We start from the raw sequence: 25,071 nt of genomic DNA on the forward strand, positions 1-25,071 counted from the left end.
GGGGGATCTGCTCGGGGAAGGCCCTCCGAGAATTCAGTCCCAGGCTTTCAAGGACTGCGCTCCATGGAGGGGATGGTCAGGTTGTCCCTGAATGCTTGATTAAGACCCCACTCCTCAGGGCTTCCATGGCAGTCCAGCGATTAAGGGGGACGAAGGTTTGATCCCTAGTTGGGGAACTAAGATCCCGCATGCTGCGCGGTGTCACGGGACGGGGAACTGGGGAGGTGTGAAATCTATTAAAAAACAAACAAACAAAAAAACACTTCTCAAGGGATTTGGGAGAGAGGGGGATGTGGAATAGTTGGAGTCTGCCTGCTTTCCCTCTTCTCAGGTCTCACCAAGGCATGGCCCTCCCAAAGAACCCCTCAAGGAGATGAAAGTCCCCCACCTCAGCCGCAGGAGGTGGCAGCAGTCAGGGTGAGAGGACTGTCCCCCAAGACAGGACCTGGAAGGAATGGGCTGTGGCCGCCCTCTCCTCTCCTAGGACGCACCCCCTGATTACCCCTCAAACCCTGGCAAAGCCGTGCCCCTCCGCCCCCACTGACCAGGCTCCCTGCAGTGCCAGCCTTGCCAGGGGAGGAGGCTCCAGGGGTCAATTCGGAATTCTGGGGGGTGGTCCCTGTCCACGGAGGTGTTGCCTTCCTCCAGCACTGCCCATCCATAAAGGACGTTTGTGCCCGGGCAACACCGCCCACCTGGGGCTGGGGGGCAGGGGCTGCTGCGAACACAGCGCCACAGTGAAAGCGGGACAAACGCGCCTGTGTCCGCCCTGGCCGAGGTGCCGGATGAAGCGCGGTCCTGCCGAAGTGTTAATGGGCCTCCTTCCTGCCCTGCCCAAGCCAGCTCCCCGGCTGCTCATCCCCGCTCCCCCAAACGCCTGCTTCCGCTCAAGGCCCGGCACGCCCCCTCCCGTCCCTGGCCCCCCTCCCCGTCCCTGGCCGCAGCTCTGTCCTACTTTGACAAACATCCCTCTCAGCCTTTTGAGTTTATGGCTTTTTCGTGTGCCTTCCCTTCATGTGGTCGGAAACCGAGACGCTGGCCCCCAGAGTAGAGGCCAGGCCTGGGGTGGAGGAGGCCTGGAGGCCTGGCCAAGCCATGAGAGGGGAGACTGGAATCCCGCCTCAGGTAGATAAGGGCCAGGCAGGGAAGAGTGCAGGAAGGGCATGCTCCCAGCTCTGTCCCCAGGGGGACAGATGGGGGGAAGCCCAGGAGACCATTCTCAAAGGGGTCAGCACCAGCCCACGTGATGGCCAGCAGCCATTGCAAGAAGGTAAGCAGGGGTACTTGTGGATTTGTTTTTGTTTTAAAATGAAATGTTTATTAAGCACTGACTGGGCCTTGTGCCAAGTCCATGAATTGATTATCTCATTGAATCCTCAAGAAAAGTCAACATTACCATGACTCTCATTTTTACAGATGATAAAATTGGGGCCCACAGAGGTTAAATGCCATGTGCCCAGGTCACAGCTTATTGGTAGCAGGACGAGGAGTCAGGCCCAGACAGCGTCCAAGCCCAGGCAGCAACCATGTGTTGGAGAAAAGCCACCACACTTTGCATTTTTGTCAGTTACTCCTGAGCTTCTGTATCATCTGGGCCTGAGATTGACTGTTAGGGTGTCCCTGAGTCCCTGGGTCAGCCCCAGGAGGGCCAAGAAGGAACCCGTCATTCCCCAGGCTCCCTGTGCCCTTATAGACTAGCGGGTACCATGCGAGCCTCAAGCTCCCACAGGTATTGGCACCATCTACAAGTTGACATCTTCCCATAAGGAGACATAGTTTCACATGTATGTAGAAACTGTTGGATAAAACCCATACTCATTTATAAGTGTTAATGAATGCATATTTGTTTATGATCATTTGTATTTTTTCTCAATCAAAGGATTTTTTAAAGTATGACTGCTATCACGTGAAGCAGGGAGCTGGTCTGCAAAATGTTTCGATTCTCTAAAAGAGTGTTTATTAAAAAAAAAAAAAAAGTCCCGAAACCACTTTACAGACTAAGACACCCATGCCCTGAGAGGTAGCACATCCTGGCCAAGTTTCAGACCAAACAGGGGACCCAGAGAGGGTACTAGAAGTGGGGTGGGGCTCCCTTTCTGTCTGGTCAGGGCAGCCCCCAAGAACTCATCACAGAAGGGAGCCTGCCCAGGGCTGCAGGGGTAGACTCTGGGGAATACAACCCAGTGGGGCTTGGAGCTTGAGGGACAAAGGGGCTAGGAGAAATTCGGGGGCTTCACTGTCTCCCAGAGGGTGGGGACAATTCTAGGAACCAGGAGTACCAGCCTTACCTGTTGTTTCTTCTAGGAGCCTTTTCATAAGGCCGGCACTGCAGGTCCTTCGGCCCAAAGCCAGCTTTGTGTGACTAGAAGGAAGATGGGGGAGGGGGCTTTCAATGGGCAATTTCCCCCTACTCCACACTACTGGGCCAAAGGGACAGACCACCCCCTTTTCCCCAAAGGAAGGAAGCAAAGGAAAGACATTTCTGGAGCAGTCTGTGTTTTTACAGGTTAGGATTTTCTTTTGTTTTTAACCTCAGCAATCCTATAAAGCAGATCCCACAACCCCCATTTTGACAGATGTACCTCTGAGAGGTGAAAAGCTATTTAAAAGCAGAGCCAGCACCTAAACTTGACCCCACACTGTGGGGCCTGATCTATGTTCTGGGCGGGTGGGGGTGGCCTCGAAGCTGCCAGAAGGAAGGGGAGGGGGAGTGAGAGGGGGAAGGTGAGGCCCAGCCCCCACATCCCCTGCCCCAGCGAACATCCTCTCTGCCTGCCTTTGTTCACAAAACCGAAAAAGTGATGATGGTTTTCCTTCCTCTCTTTAAGAAAACAACAGAATCAAAACAAACAGAGAAGGGGAACTCCCTTCTGTAGCTTTTGCCAGAAATAAAAGGAAGAAATAGTTCCAGTCCAGCCTTAGGCCTGCCACCCGGACAGGGTGTAGGAGGGGAAGAGAGAGTAGCCCTCTCAAAAACCCAAGCTTCAGCACCCCCACCTCCTGGTCCTTATCCAACCCTTCCCCCACTGGTCATCTCACCACCCAAGATCACACACACACTGACACAACAGAGGCAGTTGAAACTTCCCAGAGGGCTTTAGTAAATCCTAAAGAAGGGCAAAAAGGAAATAAAAACACCCCCTCCCTAAAATACAAACCAGCACTGGCCACCTCCCATGGCCACTTCCCACTCAGGGGTCCCAGGCCTTGCCCCATTTCTCTTTTCTGAGCTGACTTATCTGAAGTCTCCATAGAGCAGTGATACCTCACAAGGTTCCGTTCTTCCTATAATCAACTTGCCTGTACCTTAGTGGCCACAACAATCAAAGTCTGGAGTAACCTTCAGTTCATGGTACTGAAGGACACCCATCCTTACCCTAGCCTGAGCCCTCCCATTCATCCCCTAGTTCAGCTTGCAGGTCCAGATATCTTGTGCTGATTGGCTCATCTGGGGTGACTGACAGCTTCAGAGGTCTGCCCCCTGCATACAAGGTGGCCTTAAAGGCTCAGCAGTGTCATCCTCAGTGAGGGACTTGATCTCACAGAACTGGCCCATCAGTCAGCTTCACTCTTGGACAGAACTCTGGGACCAAAAGCGCCTTTTGAAAACTGTTTGGATAGATTAAGGAGTTGTGATCTAGTTTCAAGGTCAGAGGGTAGTTGGAGAACAGTTTTCCTCATTGAGACTCACTAGTCTCAGCAAGTACTAAATGAGTACTTAGTATTGTACTCCATACGGTACTTGGTCCTGTGGAAAGTGTAAGGGGACGGATGAGTCTCGGGATCTCCTGGAGACCTGAGAGAGATGGTAGTAGGGAGAGGATTGTGCCTAAACCATTAGAGAAGTGTCTAAATGGAAATTCAGCTCCTCTTGAAGATGTGTGAGGCTAGGAGGAAGAACACAGGTAACACTGCTAACTCTTTGGGAATTATTGCACCACAGGATTCTGGGCTCCCTCTTGTTTCCCAGGGCTGACGAGGCCTGCGTTTAGCAGGTGTTCAGTTTGTGTCTGTTGGACAAACAGCCGCTGTTTGAGCTTCACTGGCATTGGAGAGTCAGAGGAGGTCAAGCAAAGATGACTTTCCTGAGGATGAGCCCAGGGCAGGGCTAAGGCCAGACTTTCTACCTCTGTAAGTGTTCGCTTTCCTCGATTCCCGCTGGTCCTCCTCAGCCTTCATCCTTTGTCACATGGACATTAAGGCTGCATTCTTCCTTTGCTTTGTGCCTTTAACACATCCTCCAAGTGGCCTCTGGAGCTATGATGCCAAAACACAGTTGTGTCATGCCTTCCTGACCGCCATAGCTTTTGCCAGTTGTGCTTGCCCACCAAACAGAGTCTATGATAGCTTCCTCTCTTCCCCAGGCTGCAGTGAGCACAGTGGTTGGGGGCTCAGGCTCCATAGTCAGGCCCCTGGGTTTAGATTCTGGCTCTACCCCCTTACCAAGTGGTGACCCAGGACAAGTTACTGATACTTCCCAAGCCTCTGTTTCCTCTGTATAAGATGGGGATGCCAACAGTATCCATTCGTAGGGGTTGGGTGAGGGTTAAATGAGATATATCCTATGTAGAGATACACAGTGGAGCCCCCAACACTTGTTGGCATTCCTCAGAATTCCCAGGAGGACTCTGTGTCTTCCCACTGACTCAGGAAGGTTCTGGAAGGCAGGCACCATTGTTCTGTATCTTTCCTAGGTCCTAGCTGTTGTTCCATTGTAGGAGTTCAGTAATGCTTGTAGGCCAGGGTGTAGAGCTTAGAAAGTGGGCCCAGAGCTGGCAGATTTGATTTCTCTCTAGCCCAGAACACCCTCCTCTGCCATCCCTGGCCCTAGCACACTCCTGCTCCGTCTTTAAGACCTACTCTGTCTTGCCTCCTCCAAGAAGCCTTCCCTGGTTCTCACGTTGGGTCAGGCCCCTGTGTCCCTGCTGCAAGCACAGTAGATATGTCCTGATCAACACACTATCATAGAGCAGTTCTTGGTTTAGGCAACTGGCTTCCAAGAGACTGTGCCCCATCTCACCCTCTGCCGAGTCTGGCTCAACAGCAGTCCAACATTTTGATGAATAAATTGATGGATTTATTTTGTGACCTTGAGCAAATCCCCTCTGTCCCATTCTAACAAGGGGAAAGCACTGTCTTTATTGGATAAGTAGGAGGGAGGAGCCCCGAGGTAGAAGGGGAAGGGCCAGGAGAGGAATGGAAGAGCTTGTGGCTAAATGGGATCCCTCAGGGGCAACCATGCTGGCTTAAGCAGTGACAGCTAGAGTAGAGAGTTGCCCCATATCCTGATGAGCCCCGGGTGAAGGGCTCTCCCCACATGAGGATGGAAGAGCAGGGTCCCTCAGCAAGGCCAACTGAAAAAAAGGAGGTCTCTGTTTTCAGGCTCTTCCCGTTCAGTAATGTGGCTCCCAAGAGCCCCCCACAGGATCTGCCCACCCTCCCTCCCAGCCATCAGCACAGCTGTGACCTTGAACTGGTCACCACTCATCCCTGGACTTCCAAGTTCTCTTCTCTCCTGCCCAGGGCTTAAGGTGCCACCATGGGCCAGTGCCTGGGAAGGAGGCCAGGGATGGACTCCTGGCTGGCTGACCACTCCCCAGTGGGGTGTTGGCCTCAGCAGGCAGGTTTCAGCTTTCAGAGTGTTTTCCTGTCTAGGGCACTTTCTATTTTTCAATACTTTTCCTAACTCATCCAAACAAGAAAAAAGGAAACTGGTGAACCTTCTAAGGGCTAGGAGGGTTGGGGGTGGGCAGAATTTACCCTGGTAAAGACCAGAGGCAGGGCTAGGGGCCCCTCTACCCCCATCCCCCCATCGCCCCACTCCCCTCCCTGCCAGGCTGACTCATTGTTTTGCAACAAACAGGCGGCCAGGCCCTGGCCCTGGCAGTTTCTCGAAGTCCAGCCTCAAAGCAGGCTGGGTTCAATCCCTGCCCTCCTAACGGCCCAGGCAGGCCTGGGATGATTGGGTTATCTCTGCCTGCATCCCCTTTGTTTGGGGCAGCCACTTGCTAACCTGAAGTAAACACACTTGTCTCTGGACATGTGAGAAGAGAAGGGGCTGTTATCTCTGGAGAACAGAGAGATTCCTCTTCCCTGACAGGTTCCTCTGCAAAGGGGAGGGATTTCAGATGGTAGCATCCAGAGACTGGTGCCCACATTCAAATCCCAGCTCTGCCTGCCACTTACTGTGGGTGGCCTTGGGCAAGTCACCAACCCTATCTGCTTCGACCTCCCCAGTCTACAAAATATTGGGATACCAGTACCTACTTCAGAGTTGTTCTGAGCATTGATGAGTTCATATTTAAAATGGGCTATATGTCATTATTGTTTAGTTGTGTCTGACTCTATTGTGTCCCCACGGACTGTAGCCTGTCAGGCTCCTCTGTCCATGGAATTTCACAGACAACAATACTGGAGTGGGTTGCTATTTCCTTCTCCAGGGACTCTTCCAGACCTAGGGATTGAACCTTCCTCTCTGGCATTGGCAGATGGATTCTTTACCACTGAGCCACCAGGGAAGCCCAAGTGCACTATATAAATACCATTGAAAAAAAAAAAAGTTCTATGTAAGTGGTGTTAAACGCGGGTGGGGGGAAGGTCTATAATAATGAACACCCTAATCCAGGCTCTGAGGGCATTTTCCAGTCCCCTATCTTCACCATCTCCCACTCACTCCCCTCAGTGGGCCAAGCTTCTTCACTTTGCATCCCTGAACAGAGGGCATTGATGGGCCCCAGCAGGTAGGCACTGGGGCCCCACACTCCTTTTCAAATGGAAGTTGTGCAGGGGAAATCCTCAAGGGAGGTAGGCGCCAGCCTGGGGAGGGTCTGGCCACCTGAGGGGCTGCATGGAGAGGGTTTGCAAGAGCTTTTAGAATTTCAAAAAGAATCCCCAGGAATGGATAGTCCACAGGGGTGGAGTGATGGAAAGGGCCAGGGCAGAGTGGGGGCGGCGGCGGAGGGGTGGGGGCGGGGTGGAGGTTGTGTGGCAAACTCCCTGAAGTCCACTGGGGGTACCTGTCCCTCCATTTTCTTTTCTGGACTGAATTTCCCAAATAGTCTGATTTCTTAGGCTCAAGTACCAGATTCAAATCTAAGTTCTGACCTTACGAGAGACTCTGGGCAGGTTAATTACTCTCTCTCTCTCTAAAGCTTCTTTTCCTTGTCTGTGACAAGAGGTAATAATCCCGCCTTGCAGGGCTGGCAGGGGATTAAATGAGGCAACACAGACAAAGCTCTTAGTATGAGGCCGCCGGGGGGCAGGACTCCATCTACCAGTGTCCTCTAGCCCACCCCCACCCCATCCTCACCCGAGACCAGAGAATCTCCTTACCTCCAGCCGGACTCCATTTGGCAGTAGACTGATACCCCTCCCCACCCCTGCATCCTGCATCCTTTGTAATGAATCCAAGGACCCAGGCGGGCTTCTGAACCTCTTCCCTCCTGGTTTCCCTAGTGGGGAAAAGAAGTTGAGTCCAATTCAGCAGCACTGGAGACTGGCGTTGGGGTCCAGTCTCCTCCATTACTAGCAGTGAGTCCCGGGTCACAAGCCTCTATCACTCATTCATTCAGCAAATATTTCTGAGCCCCTGCTCTGTGCCTGACACTGTACAGGGTGCTGCAGGCACAATGAAAAAGATAGATCCAATCCCTGAGATCAGAGAATCATAGTCTGTCAAGGAAGACAAACATTAAATATATATACAGTAACATAATTATTGAGTGCTACATAGAGTGAAGGTGCTGCGGAATGATATTTCATGGAGGGCTCAAGAGACAGTATTTCTGTGGCTTGAGCCAGGACCTGAAGGATAGTGAGGAATGAAAAATGAGCGGGGAAGGAAGAGGGGAAGAACACTGTACAGACAGCAGAAATAACAAGTGCAAAGGCCCTGAGATCAGAAGACTTTGGTACTCTTACTGAAGGGAGCCTATAGTGAATGAGCCAAAGAGAGGTTCACAATGAGGTTGAAGAATAGAAAGGGCTAGATCTGGTGGGACCACATAGACCTTGGGAAAGACTTTGGACTAGAATCGTTGGGTAGTTTTAAGGAGTGGGGGATACAGTTAGAGTGCTTTCAAAAATGTGTCCAGCAGGTCAATGGATAATGGCTTGGAATGGAATCAGAGAGACCACGGAGCAGACTGTCTTTCAAGGGAGAGGGGGTTGTGGTTGGACTAACAGAAAAGTGGGCAGAGTCACGACATGCTTAAGGAGTGGGTACAATAGGAATTGGTAATAGGGTGACTATGGAGGTCAAAGGAGATGATGTCGAATTTAAGGCTCAAGTTCTGACCTGGGAAACTAGGCGAAGGGTAGGACCAGTTACTGAGAGAAGAAGCGCCAGAGCAGGGGCAGATTGCCTGGGAGGGGGGATAACAGAAGCCTAGTTTTAGAGATCTTTGTTTGAAACACCTATATCAAGTAGAGGCTGGATATTTCAGACTTGAGTTTAAAAGAGAGGTCTAGATTGAGCATTGGAAATTGTAGAAATGGAATAAGCATTGGAAATTGTAGAAATGGAATCAGCATAGGAATGGATAAGATTGCCTGGGAGAGAGTAATCTATGACAGTCAGAGGATCAGGCCAAAGACCTGAGGTGCACCCCATTAAATGTCAAGTGAAACAGAGCCCTGCTTTTATCATCTCTAAAGTGGAGGTAATAGTACCCAATGGCTCACAGCATAACTGAGGATTATATTAAGTCATGGATGTAAGGCACTGTACCCAGCGCCTCGCACACAGCACAAGTACAACAAACTCTGAGTAGGAAAGCTTCGAGGATGGATTTGGTTGGTAATTCTCTTCATTTGCAAGTGATAGAATCTCAAACTAGTTTTAGAAAAAGAGTTTCTTCAAAGGATTCAGGATATCTCCTACAATCAGGGGAAGAACTGAATCACTAAGCCACAGCACAAAGGGCAGAACCGAGGTCCTTGGAGGGACTCGCTTCTCGCTCTGCTTCCTGTTGGGTTCAACTTCTTTCCTGGGAAGGGGCGTGCAGCTGCTGACCCTGTCTGCATTTCATGTCTTGATGCTCCCTCCTCCAGAGAGGGACTTATATTCTGATCCCAAAGTAACAGAATCTCAGGGAAGGAATCGCCATGGTTCCACTTTGTTTGGGCACCTCCCCCTGCCCCGCTCAGTGGCTCAGGGTGGAGGAACAAAGGGACTGGCATTTACAATAACACTGTGGCATTGTCATGTGGGGATGGGGGAGGGGAAGGAAGACTGCTAGGTCAGCAAAAACAAAAGGCAGTCCAAATTATTAACCTGGAAATGAGCTTGCAGTCAAGAAAGGGGGCTAATTAGTACCCGCAGGTGACTAAAAATGAAACACAACACCCGGCTATGTTACCACCAATTGATTCTTGACACTCCCTTGATAACCCCCTACCCTCCACCCCACAGCTCCCACTCACCTGGACTCAGCAGTAACCTCATCACATGTCCCTGGTGTTTCCCCTACAGGCTTCCTCCTTCCTTTACCCTGCCCCCACCCCCCCACCCCCACACACCACCCCCTGCCCCAGGCCAGAGCAGTCCTTGCAAATGGACCTCCCCTTGGCCCACTTTTTTTTTTTTTCTAATATTTATTTAATTTATTTATTTGGCTGTGCCAGGTCTTAGTTACAGCATGTGGGATCTAGTTCCCTGACCAGGTATCAAACCCAGGCCCACTCCTGAGAGCTCAGCTTCTTAGCCACTGAACCACCAGGGAAGTCCCTTGACCCTACTTTGAAGTATTCCCTTTTCAGGGCCTTCAGTGGCCATCCCAGACCCTAGGATTGAAGCCAATTCCATTTTTTTTTTCTTTTTTACATATTCTTTTTCATTATGATTTACTACAGGATATTCAATATAGTTTCCTGTGCTATACAGCAGGGCTTTGTTTATCTATTTTATATATAGAAGTTTGTATCTGCTAATCCCAAACTCCTAGCTTATTCTTCCCCACCCTCTTTCCTCTTTGGTTCGTAAGTTGGTTTTCTATGTCTGTGAGTCTGTTTTGCAAATAAGTTCATATTTTAGATTCTACATGTAACTGATATCACATGGTGTATGCCTTTCTCCTTCTGACTCACTTCACTTAATATGATAATCTCTAGGTCCATCCATGTTGCTGCAAATAGCATTGTTTCATTTTTTTAATGGCTGAGTAGTATTCCATTGTGTATATATACCACATCTTCTTTAGCCATTTCTCTGTCAGTGGACACTCAGGTTGCTTCCAAGTCTTAGCTGTTGTGAATAGTGCTGCTATGAACATTGGGGGTGCATTATCTTTTCAAATTTTACTTTTCTCTGAATATATACCCAGGAGTAGGACTGCTGAATCATGTGGCAACTCTATTTTGAGTTTTTTAAGGACCCTCTATACTGTCCTCCATAATGTCCACCACCAGTTTATGTTCCCAACAGTTTGGGAGGGTTCCCTATTCTCCACACCTTCTCCAGCATTTGTTATTTGTAGACTTTTTAATGATGTTGAAGTCAGTTTCTTTGGCTTGACCTCTCAACCTTCCCCTCCGCTGTTACCACACCTCTCAAATCATTTCAGGCCCAGTTTACCCCAAACCTCCTCCCTCCCAGAAGGGCCCCCTGACCTCTGCAACCTCAGAGCCCCCTGCCACTGACCTCCAACCAGTCTCCTACAGTGTTCATCACTCACATTGAGGGTGTGCCTGCCACATGTCAGTCCCTGAGGTCAGTAGGTGCTCTCATATGCATCTTACCTACTCCCTGAAAGACAGGCTCCACCATCTCCCTTTGACAGGGAAGAAGCATGCTCGGCGAAGTTCAGTGACTTTTCCCAAATCACACAGTTGGTTAGTGAAATAACCAGGACTTGAATCCAAGACTGACAACTGACCTCAAAACTTTTGCTCTAAACCAGGAGCCAGCAAACTATGACCCTGAAGGCCACATTCTGCCCACTGTCTGCTTTTGTGCAACTTAAGAGCTAAGAATGATTTTTACGTGATTGGGGGAAAAAAATCCAAAGAAGCATAACATTTTGGCACATGAAATTGACATTTCAGTGTCCGTTAATAAAATTTCACTGGAGTTCAGGAACACTCATTTGTTTAGACGTTGTCGACGGTTATTTTCACACTACGATGGCAGACTTGTGATGGAGAACAGCCTAAAATTTTTACTTTTTGATCCTTCACAGAAGTTAGCTCCAAAAGGCGCCACCAGGCTGCCTCCTGTGGATGACGCTCAAACCCATGGAATTCTAAACACACCATCTGCCTCTACAGATTGCTGTCCTTCTCTAAGTGCTGCGCTTGCTGTAGAATCTTGGTGAGAAAGCGAGGTGGAGTTTAGCCTCTTTATATCCCTAGGTACTCAAGACCTGCCCCAGATGGGACTGAAGTTGCAGCATCTGAGAATGTTGAAGAAATTCTTCTAAACCAGCCCCTCCTGTCATTCCCCAGGCTGAGCCAGGCTGTTCATCCAGGGTGGGCAGTGGGAGACCTTTGTCCCGACAGGATCTGATTATTCTGGCCTTGTTTGGTTTTCAAGGAATCAGCTTCAAGGAAAGAAGTAGAAGAATTGAGTCTTATCCAGAAGAATGTGGTGGAGATTTGTCCCGGGGACTAAGTGGGATGGTGAAAGAGAAAGCGCTAAGCCTGAAGACTGGCATGCGTGTCATAGATTCTGGATGAACTGCAGCTTTTGTGAGGAGGAAGGGGAAGAGGTAGGAATTGGGAAATTCTGGAAGCTCCAGGCTTTTCCTTGCCTGTAGGGGGCTTTTGTGTAACAGAAAGAGGCTTGGCTTCCTCCCACACAGGGGGCCCTGCCCACCCCCAGGACACTTTTGGGGAGTGAAGTGGGAAATGGGCTGCAGCTCCGTCACACACCTCATAGCTGTGGATGGCAGCCCTGCTGGACCTAAGAGCAGGGAGACCCCGAGGAGGGTTTTCTAGGTTACCCGCCCCCTCAACTTCACCACCACCTCCAGCCTATTCACGAACCTTCCTGAGCTTCAGTTTCCTCTTCTGTTTAATGGGGGTGCTTGTCTTCTCTTCCTTGGACAGTTCTGAGAATGAAATGAAGGAGCAAGTGTGGAAGTCAGGATGGAGAGTTTTGATGTTAACCAAATGACCAAACGGAAGCCTGCCATCTGGGGTCCTCCAGAAACTGCTATTGACAGGAAGGGCTTTGTTGTTGACTTTCTAGAAAGTATATGTTGTAGAGTCTACAAAGCAGAGGGCTATATTGTCCATAGCTTATCATGGCTAGTATTGTTTCTACACTTAATCTTGCCTTTGGGGGCAGAGGGGGGGGCAGTAGGAGAGGAAATGCAGAGAGGGGATGAAATACTAGAGCAGTATTTCTCCAACTTCACCTGCGGGAGCTGTTTAAAAGCAGATTCTGATCCGGTAGGTCTGAAAGGCGTGGGGCCTGAAAGTCTGCATTTCTGACAGGGTCCCAGAAGACACTCATTTGAGGACTACACTCTGTCACAAGGGCTAGAAGACCCTAGAGCAGCTGGAGAAGGTGGGGCCGGGGTTTCCTTGCCCAAGGCGGGCAGTAGGAGCAGGGAAAGTTTTCACCATCTCAGTGGACCTGCTTCTTGAAGCGAGGGGCAGACTCCCAGGACCCCAGGGATCAGCCTGGCTAGCCCCAGACCTGGAAACTGTGTGGGTGAAGCCTTCCTGGAAGGACCCACACCCTCAGTGAGGGAACTGAATCTGGGGAGCCAAGGAAGGGCTGGGTTTCTCCCAGATCAAAGCAGGTTCCCCAGCCTTTGATTCGCAAAGAAGCAGACCCTTCAGAGGCTGGCCTGAGTTTGGGGCTGGCTGGCCTTGGGGCCTGGAGTGAGTGGTCAGAGGCCCCCAGCCTGCTCTCCTTTTACATGACAGCTTGGCCGTCTAACAAAAGGGCAGTCCTTGAAAGGCCATGTGGGGCTGTTAAAAGCTTCCGGCAATGGTTTAATTGGGGGCGATTAAAGTGTCCACCTCAGGAAGGCCTACCCTTCAAAGGCCAACCAGGCCTGGCTCCCCTTCCCTCAGCCCCACCCCCAATGGTAGCCCTGCCCCCAGCCTCTCCCTTCAGCCCCTCAGCCCCCTTCCCTGGGGCTCCCCTGCGGACCAAGGAAATCAGCCTAGGGACCCTTTGGCCAGCCTGTCTGGGGGGATTCCGTCCTGGCCCCTGGACCATTGGTACCATTTGTTCACACAGTTTGGCCTCGTGGCTGAGTCGGTGTGGGAGGCGGAGAAGGCTGAGTTTGAGACACAAAGGGCCCCAGAACAGGCCCACCCTGAGACTCCCGCCATCTCTCTCTCCCCCAGGAAACCTAGCCTGGTCTCTGGACCCATCCTCCCGCTCCCTTACCAGCTCCTTTCCCCAGGCCCCTTGCCTGTCTGGAATTTCATGGTCACTGTTGGGGGGCTCCCATGGCCCACTACACGTTAAGCTTCCAGACATCTGCTGAGATACTATCTGGGAGCCGCTAGGGGCTCAGAGGGCACCAGACAGGGACCACAACTCAGAAAGGTGCTGGATAAGTGAATATAGTGAAAGCAATAGGGCCTGATACAGGTAAAAAGAGGTGAGCTCTGAGAAGGCCCTCACCTCTGGACAGGCTGAGGCTGCCTGTCCCTTCCCCAGACAGGCAGGGAAGACAACTTTCTGGAAGCAAGCAAGCCTAAAGTTAGGACACGGTCAGCTCAGTTTGGCCCATTTGCCAACCTTGATGTTAAAAGCAAGGCCACAACTGACTTCACTAACAGATCTCACCCACCCAACCAACTCAGGGATCCTCAGAAGGGGAAGTGGTATAGATTTTTCCATCAAGTCTAGAAATAGTTGTTCTGTGGGTACCTGGTACAGACACTTCCCCAGGGCCCATGAAGTGTCTCAGAATCTTCCCTAGCTGAGCCAGTAGACAGGGAGATGTCTTACGGGATTCTTTGGGTGCCATTTTCCTCTCCCGTCCCTTTTGCCCATCTCCCCATAGGCCTTTCTCTTCAGGTGCCCTGTTGTGTCTCCCAGGCCCTGCTCTCATCAGCCCCATCAGGCTTTGGCTGCATGTTGACCAGCCAGTGCTGCTCTGAGGACAGAGGTGCTGGGGACAAGGGTCTCTGGGATTTCCAGGTCCCAGGTTGGAAAAAGGAAAGTCCAGGAAAAAAAGTTTTTCCAGGGTGACGGCGAAAGTATTAGCCTCTCAGTCATGTCTGACTCTTTGCGATCCCATGGACTGTAGCCCACCAGACTTTTCTGTCCATGGGATTCTCCAGGCAAGAATACTGGAGTCAGTTGCCATGTCCTCCTCCAGGGGATCTTCCTGACCCAGGGATCAAACCTGCATCTCCCGCATTGCAGGTGAGTATGAGATAAAACCAAGCCCCGAGGCAGGGAGGCCTCAGCCTGAACTGAAGGCAGCAGAAAACCGGCCTTCTGACACCCCTGTCCTGTTCCAAGTCTTCTCTTGGGAGGAGACTCTGACTGTCCTCCCATGCACCTGACAGTTTTCCTGGCCTGTCTCCAGAACCTGCTCGAATCTCAGAGGCCCACACAGGACAGGGCCAAGTGAGAGAGCCTGAGAGGTAGGCAGGAGTGGGGGCTCTGAGCAGAGCATTGTGACTGGACCCCCAAAGCCAGGCAGGCACCATAACTTTGATTTTCAGCAATTCCTGATCCCAGAGATCTGGCTGCTGGTTCCCTCTGCAGTATTCTAACATCTCACTCACGAGAGTGTCAAGCTGTGAGGCACACAACCCATCCCAAGCCCCTTCTCTATCTCTGAAGGCTCCTGGTGGGCAGAGCAGGCAGCATCAAAGATTTTCATGTGAACTGTCCACCCCTCCCTCCTAGCCTCAGCCTGGCAAAGAAACCCTCTAATGAAGCAGCTCCAGACTTCCAGATCCATCCACTGGAAATACAGCCTGAGTGGTTCCCTCACCCAGGGCGTGCACCGAGGACAGGGAGGCATGGTTACTACGTGGGGCTACAGAAAGAAATCCTAAGTGTTGGTGAGGATGTGGAGAATGTAAATACACTCCTACATTCTTGGTGGGGATGTAAATTGGTGCAGCCACTATGGAAAACATGAGGGAGATTCCTCAAAGAATTAAGAATAGAACTATCATGCTGCTGCTGCTAAGTCGCTTCAGTCGTGTCTGACTCTGTGTGACCCCAGAGATGGCAGCCCACAAGGCTCCCCCATCCCTGGGATTCTCCAGGCAAGAACACTGGAGTGGGTTGCCATTTCCTTCTCCAATGCATGGAAGTGAAAAGTGAAAGTGCAGTCTCTCAGTCATGTCCGACTCTTCGTGACCCCATGGACTGCAGCCCACCAGGCTCCTCCATCCATGGGATTTTCCTATCGTATGATCCAGCTATCCCACTTCTGGGCATATAACCAAAGAATACGAAAACACTAATTCAAAAAGACATATGCACCCCTATGTTCATTGTACCATTTACAAAGCCAAGATATGAAGGCAACCTCAGTGCCCATTGACAGATGAATGGATAAAGAAGATGTGTATAAAGAAGATACACACACACACACACACATATACACAATGGAATACTACTCAGCCATAAACAGTGAAATCTTGCTGCTTGTGATAACATGGATGGACCTTGAGAGTATTACATTAAGTGATATAAGTCATGCAGAGAAATACAAACACCATATGATTTCATTCATATGTGGAGTATAAAAAACAAACAAATAAGCAAAATAAATGAACAAACCAAAGAGAAATAGATACACGTAGATACAGAGAACCCAACAGTGATTATCATAGGGGAAGGAGTGGAGAGAGATGGGAGGGAAAAATGGAAAAGGGGATCAAGTGTATAGTGACAGATGGAAATGAAATTTTTGGTGGTGAGCACACTGTAATATATACAGAAGTATATGAAATGTAATGTTAGAAACCAATGTTACCTCAATTAAAATTAAAAAAAAAAGAATCAGGGCTATGGAAACTCAGAAAAAGAGCTGTCTGCTTCCCCATTCTAGTCACTCTTGCTAAGACTTACTCTTTTCTACTAGGGTGACCAACTGCCTTGGTTTCCCTGGGACTGGGGGGACTTTCAGTTTAAAAAGCTGGACAGTCCCAGGCAAACCATCTTGATTTGCTCAGGACTGAGGACTTTCTGAGGATGGACTTTCAGTGTTAAAACTGGGAAGGACATGGTGGTCACCCTCTGTCCACCCTGTGAGGTTTTCCCTCACAGTCTGGCCTCTGCCCCCATCGATCCCCTGAGACAGTGTCCAAAGGCCACCAACAACCTTCCAAGGTCAGTTCCTGTGGCCTCTTCTCCCTCCTCCTGCCCCATGGTGGGGTGGGAGGGTGGGGGGCATGGTGGAAGGCTGGGCTGTACCCAGCTGGCCTGGAGGGTGCATGGGGGTGGGGCAGGGGGGCAGGGAAACGACAGCCTCACTGTCCCACCCTCTTTAAGTCAGTTACTGGACCTGTGCCCTTTATCACCTCCTCACACTATCTGGCTGCCTGAAGGAGTATCTCCTCCTCATCCATCTGCCCTGACGCAGATAAGCTGAGGGGCCACCGCGGCAAGACAGAGGGGAAGCTGTGGCCTGGGTCTTACACTGCCCTGAACCTTCTTGCTTGCCTGACCTTGGCCAGAAAAGCAGCAAAGCATCCCCCTGGAGCTTCTATATCCCACGGTGGACGGGAATACCTATACTCACATGACAGATGGGAAAATGGAAGCAAGACAAACGCTGTGACTTGCCCAAGGTTTCTGGGCCAGACCTATAGAATGCAGGGACTGTAAGAGTTTCAGAGAACGTGCCCGAAGGCTTCTGCAATGGAGCTCCATGGACTCAAACTTACACTCTGAGTCTAAGCAGGGTGAAAGACACACAGATGAAGATTCAGCACCCCCATGTCCCCAGTGGTCTCAGGCCATCCTCCCAAGTCACCCAAGCCCAGGGCCTTGAGACCCGCCTCCTTCAGGGCTCCTACCCCCAGCCTGGGTTTTTCCCTGGCAACAAAACCTGATCTTTGCTGCCAGAACTCAGCCTTAAGTGTTGTCAGGGTCGCACTTACCAGCCTTTCTGAGTTCCCATTGCTCCAGGATAACTGGACATTCCAAACCTTCCCCGACTACTCCCAACCCCACCCACCACTCCTATGTCCATCCTCCAGGCAGTGGATATGGCCACACAAAATTCCTCATGGTTCCCAAACAGGCCATGTCCTTTTTGGCTTCTGCTTACTCCAGCCCCTCCTTAGGAAAGAGACACCTTTCCCTCATCTAGATCTATGGCAACCCTGCTGGTCCCTAAAGGGCCAGCTGGAATGTTCCTCCAGGAAGCTTCCCTGAATATGTGAGTCAGAAACTAATTCTCCTTTAAATGGATCTAGCACTCACCATGTCCCAGGGGCTTCCCTCGTGGCTCAGATGGTAAAGCATCTGCCTGCAATGCGGGAGACCCGGGTTCAATTCCTGGGTCAGGAAGATCCTCTGGAGAAGGAAATGGCAATCTACTCCAGCACTCTTGCCTGAAAATCCCATGGACGGAGAAGCCTGATAGGCTACAGTCCATGGGGTTGCAAAGACTCGGACTGAGTCGTGACTGAGCGACTTCTTTCACTTTTCATGTCCCAGGCACAGGCAAGGCCCTGTGTCTCATTTAACCCTCACAACAACCACGAGTATCAAGTACTTTACTATTATCATCCCCATGTTATGGACAAAAAACTGAAGCACAGAGAGGTCAGGTAGCAGGCCCAAAGTCACACAGCTGGAAAGGGACAGAGGCGGAGTTTAGGTTCTGGTTGTTTGGATCCAGAGCCTGAGCTGTAAGCCACCAATGGCCTGACCCTAGCAGTGTTTATATCTCCATTGAGGCCCCCTCCTTGGCTACACTGCACTATAGAAGCTCCTTGGGGCAGGGAACATGCAGGATGGCTTCCTACCCGAGTCTTAGTATGCGCTTAGAGAGCTCAGAGAAGGACCTTTACCCCAGACTCCTACACAGCCCTAGAGGGAAGGAAAGAATTCTGTTTCCATTATCCCTACGGCCAATTCCACAGAGTCTCTGCCTGGCTTCTTTTTGGCTATGGGGGCCTGGTCCCAGCCTGAGCATGGGATGTGGATGGCACAGCCAGAGGGGGGCTGACAGTAAGGCTCCTGGGGGCCCCAGTAGCCCCCAGGACCTCTCTCTGCCCCTCCAATCCTCCTTTCCTAAAGGCCAGTCCATACCCACCTCCTCTAAGAAGCTGTGTCTGCTTCCCCTAGACCTGCCCCTGTCTAGTTAGTCCCTTTGTCCTTGTCCTGCTGGTCTCCTGTCCCAGTTGGTGGATGTGTCCAGATGCCCATGTCAACTCTAAGCTTTCTGCCTTGCAGCTCCCCCATATCCACATGAGACTCTAGCTGTACCTCTTTTTTAAAACAATTTTTTCCTATGGGACTTCCCTGGCAGTCCAGTGGTTAGGACTCCAGGCTTCCACTGCAGAGGGCCTGGGATCAACACTGGTTAGGGAACTAAGATCCCACAAGCTGTGTGGCATGACCAGAAAAAAAATTTTTTTTATGAAATTGATTCCCAATTTGAAGAGGCAGGACAATAATAGAGCTTGTGAAAATTTATAGAAATATTTGCTACAATATGCATATTGTATATTAATATACAATAAGAACCTGTCTGCCAATGCAGGAGATGTAAGAGATACAGGTTTGATCCCTGGGTTGGGAAGATCCCCTGGAGAAGGGCATGGCAACCCACTCAAATATTCTTGCCTGGAGAATCCAATGGACAGAGGAGCCTGGCAAGCTACAGTCCATAGGGTCACAAAGAGTTGGACACAACTGAAGCGACTTAGCACACAAGTACATACAATATTATATTAATTAAATAATATATGACATTAAGTTTCATGCTGAATAAATAATCCCAATATAATTTTTATTTCTATATAAAAATATAATATTGCACTCTTAAGACCATTAAGAGTTATTTGCATATTTTCTCTTTAGATAAATGACAAAATTCAGTCTTAAAAATTCAGCTGAAGGAGGGAACAAAGGAAAAATTACTGCTTTATGGGTAGTTTGCTGCCTGCTTTCAGATGTACCCTGAAGGCTTCAGTTCTCTGGTGGGTGTCAGCCAGGCTCAGATGTGCTGAGCTAGCTGGAGGGTCTCAGGGCTGAGGCAGGGAGGGGAGACGCACGCGTGCCCAAGGGGGTGTGCCTCTGTGAGTGTGTGTGTATGTGTGTACATGCCATGGGTGACTGTGAATCAATTTGTATATGTGGGTGTGTAAGTGTGATGCATGTATGTCCTTGCACAGTCTGCTTATATGTGTGAACGCTCTGGGTACAGGCGAGCAGGTATTCAGGAGCCCTCCCTCCCCTATACACCCAACTCTACTCATCCCTGAGGGCGTGCCCCCACCCGCCTCACCCCTGAAGCCTGTTCTGACCCTCCAGCTCACACTGTCCTCTCCCTGCCCCCTCCCTGCTGACCCCGCAGCCCTGACCTGCTGACATACATTACCAACACTGTTCATCTTGTTCTGGTTCAGGCTTGGAGCTTGGTCACCCTTGCTCTCTGGGGGCGAGGCTGACTCCTGTCAAATTACCCCAAAGTCCAGCTTAGGACAGGGGATACTGCCTTGCCCAGTACACACTCCTGACCTGAATTAAAGCCAACTGTATTGAAAGGAAACACATTTAAGTGACTGGAAACTAGAGCCCACTAGCTTTCCTCTTTCAGCTCTGAACTCTTTTACTGTATCTTTCCATCCATCCTTTCTCTTAACTTATTTGCTGTCTCAATGTTCAGCTTACAGAGTACTTCCTTGTACACCCATATCTCATTCAAATCTCATGACCACCCTTTAAGATAAAAATACTTATCCACAGTGAGCAGATGATGAAACTGAAGCTTAGAGGGGCCGCTTCATGACTCATCCAAGGTCACTCAGCCTGGAAGCAGGGTCTAGAAACCTCACACCTGAATGGACACTGCCCCCCACCCCACCCCCAGCCCCTCCCTACCAGTAAGCGCCTGGGGTCAGAGGGCAATCCCCAGCTTGGAGGGGGTTCTTCCTGACCTCCTGTAACTTCTCTGCATCCTGAGGTCACTGCTGGAAGGAGATGAACCAGGGACCCCATGGCCAGGGACAACCCCACCCAGCCAGCACTCCCTGCTGCAGGAGGGGCCGAGAGCTCAGTGGACATTGTTCCCAGCCTGTGGTTACTGATTTGACAACAGTCCTGTTCCTCTCCAGCCAGCCAAGGAGTTAATGATTAAGGAAGGGATTAAATATTAACCACCTGTCGGGCCATGGCGTAATGTCTCTGTCTGCACCTGAGCCTACCTAAAAATACCTCCCACCTGCTGTGGGCCAGGCTCACACAGGGCCTATAAGCCCCTTGTTCTGGCCATCACTTCCCCATGCAGCCACCCTGGCCCTATCCCTAACCCAGCTTCTTCTCATCCAAGCCCTGTCCCGTACCCACAGCACAGAACCAAGAGGTTTTCCTGTAGCTTGACAGCTGCAAGCCACACTGCTGACAGCAGTCCTGGTGGGCTTTCTGGAAGAGGAGGACTTGCCTGAAGCTAACTGCTCTGTGTTTTTGGAGACTGGAGGGTCAGAAGGTTACATTCCCCTGTGTGATCTGGTTTATCAGTGTCCTTATCTCCTTGCCCAAGTCCTTCCTCCACCTAGAGACCTCTTTGAATCTATGCTTCCTAGACCCCAACACCCCAGGCCACAAGGATTTATTTCACTAAAGAAATCACAAAAGAGAGGCACCCTCCCCAGTCAAGTTCTTCTTTTCCCCAGGGAGGATCTGGGGGCCAGCCCACTCAAGGAAGTCTCTGAGACTGATCTAGGTCTAGGTTGTCCTGGACCTTGCTCCCCCAGCTTCCCTCAGCCCTGGCTGATTCAGGCTGGCGTGGGCTGTTGCCTACAGCTGCAGGAAGCTGGCTGCATCTGTTGGAACCGTCCTTTGAAGTTCAACCGTGCAGCCCATGTGGTCCTCCAAAGGCAGAGGGCTGGGACAGCTGTATCACACCCAAGCCCGTGGTCAGCCTCTCCATGGCAGGAACCACAGACAGGATGACACAGGGCTCACTCAGTCTTTTTCTAGAAAAAACTGAATTCTCTACTCAAGTAATAATGGTACTGAAAGCTCTCGGTTTCTGCTCAGGGGGAAGCCCCGGTTTGCCTGCTGAACACCCATGTGGCCTTGGACTACCCTCTGTGTATTCTGCAGAACGGCATTCCCACTGCAAGCCTGGGGACAGACATGATCATCCCCATTTTACAGATGGGGAAACTGAGGCTGGGTGAGGTTAAACAGCTAGAAAGTGGCAAGAGGTTGGCTTGTCTGACCCAAAAGTCATACAAAATTTAAAAGAACCTAGCAGGGAACCTCAAATTCAGTTCTTCAAACCAGTTACTGACCATGTCCTTCCTTCTTCTTTTAACTTTCACCCATATTGATACTTGTACTCAATCCTGAAGAGTTTTCCTGTGTGGGACTCTTCCCAGCAAATACACCCCTTGTTTCCTATGATCTGGGATGTGACCCAAGGAGACTCCACACAGAGATTCAGGAACTTCAGATGGGGATTTATTTCCAAGTCCCTCCTAAATTTGCTAAGGTTCTCACAGAGACTTCAGGAAGGACTTACCACCTTCCTTCTTTCTGCAGGTTGTAAACCATCTTACCAGACCCAGACTGCTTCGAATCAGCATTGCATAGAGGTTTCCTCACACCGTCACTTATGTTTACAAATGAGGAAACCAAGGCCACCGGAGGTCAAGGACATTACCTTCCACATGAGTTCTTCAGGGTGGCAGTGGCACCGAGTGTACCATGGCCTCGTCCTGGCACTAATGGGGGCCTCCAGGCCTGGGCAGGTTTCCTTTGGGAGTTACAGCCTCTATATGAGGCTCAAAGCAGAACCCCTGCCCCCAGCTCACCCTGGCAGCCTCATCCTGCTCCCCTCTGCCCTAGCTCTGCCCCCAGGCCACTGCCCCCCACCTCGAGACTCAGCCCTCCTCCACCCTTGACACTGACCCTGAGGAACCCCAAGAAACTTAGCCACATACAATATTCCCATCTCCCACCTCCCCCCACATACACCCTTTGACAAGGGCCACCCTGTGGGCAGGGAAGTGCCGCCAAGGCCCCTCCTCTTCACCAAGGCCCGCCCCTTCATCCAGGCCCCGCCCCTTCACCCAGGTTCAGAGGCCTGTCTCCACCCTGCTATTGGTGGGCTCTGCGTTTCTGTCTCTGACTTTTTCTCTCAAACACACACACAGTTACTGACAAACACTCACAAATTTAGGTGAATCCAGCAGGGCAGGAAGGAGGGAAGCTACCGCCCAAGGCCGAGACTGGTTTTAAATAGACGGCTCGCAACTATTTATTTGCATCTATTTTGCATCTATTTGCATGGCAGATTTGGAAGTTCTCCATTTTCCCAAAGAACACAGAGAAGTAACGGATTTAGGGGCCCCAGGGGGCACCGAGGCCTCAGCGAGGTTTCCAAACGCCTAGATTGGGTCTCAGGATCCGGGTTTTGGAGTGCAGGAGGGAGTAGAGAGGGGGCAGAACACCAAGCTGAATTGGGGGAGAGGAAACAGTAGATTCTGGGCGGGGCCTGGAAGAACCTTTTGGGCCTTGTCTGCCTTCCAAGGGCAGAGACCCCTGTTCTGGGCACCTACTCACTTGCAGACCACTGCAGGCCAGGGGGTAGGGGTAGGCGGGAATGAGTCAAAGGTTCAGGTGCGTGGAGAGGCACAACTTTGTTGGGGGCAGGTAGGGAAGGTAATGGAGAAGCCTGAGGATGGGCCTGGCAGAGGGGGAGCACAAGAGACACAGAGGCAGGGCCAGAAGAGGACAGGCAGGCGCCGTGAGGGGGAGTGGGGGGTGGAACCCACGGAGACGGAGCATTCTGGGGGAGGGGGTGTTCCTGCTCTTTAGATGGACCAGACGTCAGAGGTTCAGCGCTACCTGGCATCCCACGCTGCACACCCGTTCTCAGTTTATTCCCCACAGAACCTGAGAGGAGATTCCAGGCAGCTGGAGCTCTGACCTGGCTCTTACCCACCCCTGGTTGGGTGACCTTAGGCAAGTCTCTGTCCCTCTCTGGGCCTTCGTTTCTTCTCCAGTAAATCATCTACGGGGCAATTGATTCCCATCGGCCCCCTCCTGTTCCACCTTGGTCCAGCCTCTCCTGATTCCCTGGGGGCTCAGGAAACATTAGTGTTTACCTTCAGGATCAAGTTCAAATGTGAGTGTTTAGGGTCTTTCTGGATCTGGTCTATCAAACTTAGCCTCGTCTTTCCCTGTTGTCAGCAGTCCAGGAGGTCCAAGTCCTCCCTGCCCCTTGCTCCTTGTTCCAGCCTCCTTTCCTCTTTTCACAGAGTGCCCCCACTTCTGGCTTTATTGTGCAAGTCCCTGCGGATTAGAAGGACCCCCTTCCTTGGTCTACTACTCTTGTTGATGGCATCCTGGAATTTAAATTTTTGAATAAGGTGCCCCAATTCATTTTTGTCTTAGTCTCCCCAGATTATGTCCCGGCTTCCTTTCCCCCTGTCAGGCCCTCCTCAGCCTCACCTCGCTGTGGAGCCCTCACTGACCCAGGGAGAAGGTCTGGCCTGACATGGTTAGAACTGCCCGCCCACAGGACAGAAGCAGAGATCTGCACGTCATAAATGCCACCTGGGGAGAATGGCTCAGGAACTGCCAGAAGGGGCAAAGACCCTGACTGTCTTAGAAGGAAAGCTGACTTCTGTTAGTCTGATGGAGAGGCCAAGCACCTGGCCCAGGAAGGTCCTCATCTTATGAGGGCACATTGTGGGGAGGAGGGGTGAAAGTGAGTCCCACTTTCATGTGGGATGTGGGCTGCTTCCCAGGCTGGAGAAACAGAAGCTGGGGGCCACCCCACACTCAGCCCTCACCTTGCAGAGCTCCCAACTCCAAAAGCACCTCTTGGAGCATTTCCAAAGAGAAGCCTGTCTACCAACATACCCCAGCGGGGGCCTGAGGCAACGCCTTTCCGGCTATCAATTGGTCTCATCAAGGACAGGTGCCCCTGGCTGCGGTTTCCTTTCCTTCAGGAGCGTGGGTTGGCCATCCTCCCTTCTCCCCACTCCCTGACCCTGAGGGTATGAGGTCTGGCCTCCCCAGGGCCCCACACCCACTCTGGAGCCACAAAGTGGGGTGGGGGCAGTGGCCTGAGCCTCTGCCAGATCAGGCGGAGCCTGATGGTCCTGGATGCAGAGGTGGGGCCGCAGGACTGCTAGCCTGCTGAGACCCCAGGGCAATGAGGGCCATGTTCTAGAGGAAGGGAAGTGGAATCAGCTAGCTGGACTGTTGCAACCACCTCTGGCTTCCCCTCCCTGTTGCTGCTGCTAAGTCGCTTCAGTCGTGTCCGACTCTGTGTGACCCCATAGACGGCAGCTCACCAGGCTCCCCCGTCCCTGGGATTCTCCAGGCAAGAACACTGGAGTGGGTTGCCATTTCCTTCTCCAATGCATGAAAGTGAAAAGTGAAAGTGAAGCAGTCAGTCGTATCCGACCCTCAGTGACCCCATGGACTGCAGCCTTCCAGGCTCCTCCATCCATGGGATTTTCCAGGCAAGAGTACTGGAGTGGGGTGCTGTTGCCTTCTCCGGCTTCCCCTCCCAGCACCTTCTTTAACCACAGTCTCGCCTGCATCACATACTTGACTGCCTGCCTCTGTGTGCTATCGCTTCAGTTGTGTCTGACTCTTTGCAACCCCATGGCCTGCAGTCCGCCAGGCTCCTCTGTCCATGGGGCTTCTCCAGGCACTGGGCCTCTGCTAATGGACCCTGTCTCTACCAGGCTAACTCCACTCGTCACTGAACATTTGCCTTGAGAATCTCTTTCCTAAGGAAGCCTTTCCTGAAGCAACCTCAGAGTCGCTTTAGTGTCTCCCTGGCCTTTCCCATGCTGCTCTCTCAGAAGATACTTGCCTGTGTGTGGCTCTAGCCTGATCAGCCTGGGGCCTCCTGAGGGCCAGTCTGTACCGTCTGTTCTCCATGACCACGGCAGGCGCAGCTGGGACGACACTCTCAGGTGTGCCAGGGC

The 25,071-nt window shown here is 51.3% G+C and overlaps 1 long non-coding RNA gene across 1 annotated transcript; it reads left to right on the forward strand.

Moving 5' to 3' along the window:
- The first annotated feature begins 20,380 nt into the window (after nucleotides 1–20,380).
- On the forward strand, nucleotides 20,381–22,176 carry LOC123328453. The gene is made up of 2 exons (XR_006543284.1): nucleotides 20,381–20,600; nucleotides 21,662–22,176. It is a non-coding gene; the product is annotated as an uncharacterized LOC123328453 (long non-coding RNA).
- The last annotated feature ends 2,895 nt before the right edge of the window (nucleotides 22,177–25,071 follow it).

Source organism: Bubalus bubalis, chromosome 12, assembly GCF_019923935.1.
Source record: "Bubalus bubalis isolate 160015118507 breed Murrah chromosome 12, NDDB_SH_1, whole genome shotgun sequence".
Lineage (NCBI taxonomy): Eukaryota > Metazoa > Chordata > Mammalia > Artiodactyla > Bovidae > Bubalus > Bubalus bubalis.